The sequence below is a fragment of the Orycteropus afer genome, unplaced genomic scaffold, assembly GCF_000298275.1.
Source record: "Orycteropus afer afer isolate SDZICR_OR568_19922 unplaced genomic scaffold, OryAfe1.0 scaffold00583, whole genome shotgun sequence".
NCBI classification, from domain to species: domain Eukaryota; kingdom Metazoa; phylum Chordata; class Mammalia; order Tubulidentata; family Orycteropodidae; genus Orycteropus; species Orycteropus afer.
The window spans coordinates 1222466-1223637 of NW_006922170.1; positions in this window are offsets into that span (position 1 = coordinate 1222466).

Sequence of the window (1172 nt, forward strand, 5' to 3'; positions counted from 1 at the left end):
ACCTCTCCAATCGTCTGGGTCCAGAATGTCCTTGGGATTCCCAGCAAATGGAACCTGTTCTTCAGTCCCTGGAATCTGGGAGAATGCTCTCACTTTAAATATCCAAAATGGTCAAGCTGCTTGTAAACATTCAAAATGGCTGCACCCTCTGGACAGACAAAAGTCCACAGCTCAGCCTGCCTTCCTGTTCACTGCTTCCCCTTTTATTCCCTAGCCACCAGAGCAGTCCTCCGTGCAGTCCATGGCTAGCAGGGCCAATTTTTAGGTTAATTCTTAGGTCGTACTACCACTCGGCAATATCCAAGCTGTCTGTGCCATCAGGATCGCTGCCAGACCACAGCTCTGTATGTCTCCTTTTTGGTGATTTCATGCAAATTCTTCTGCTAGTTGGAGTTTAGTCCACTTCTATATCGTTCCCTTCAAGGCTCAGGGGTTCGAGATTATCTTCTGAATCTGTGTTAATTGGTTCCCTTTTTCTTTGTTGAAGAGGGTCTGTGCAGTTTTTCTGCCTATTCTGCCATCTTACCCAGTACTCAAGGGCTGATTTTTCAGAAGTAGCTCATTAAGCCTTTCTTCTGAGAAACCTCTGGATTGACCAAACCCTTCCACTTTTTGGCTATTAGCCAAGCCTGTTTACCATTTGCACCACCCAGGGAATCCTCCTCCATAAATACTTACAGAGAAATGTAGAGGATGCTATGTTGCTCCACGTAGATTTCTCCTTTAGGACAAAGAACTCATGCCTTCAGCAGCTTCTGGGAGTTTGGCTGCTGAAGGCTCACTGTTGATTCTCAATTTGTGAATTGCCCTCGACTGAATCGCCCCAACTAAAGTTATTCCCCATTCTTGTTGATGTTGGAGTACAAAAGCCAACCCCCTCATCTCATTTGGAATAATTTTGAAGGATCATCCCAACTCCTGAGCACCCTGTGAGATGAGCTGAGCTATCTGTGGCCATCTCTACTCCTTCCCTCACAGTTTTTCTGGAGACCACACTCCAGTAACTCTTGACCACCAATCTCCATCTCAGTGTCTACTTCCCCAGGGAACCTGAATTAAGTCAAGCAACTACTATGTGGGTAAGGCACTTTTGTAGGACAGAGTTGGCAAACTTTTTCTGTAAAGGGCCACATCATAGATGTTTTAGGTTTTTCAAACCTGTGGTAGTTAAG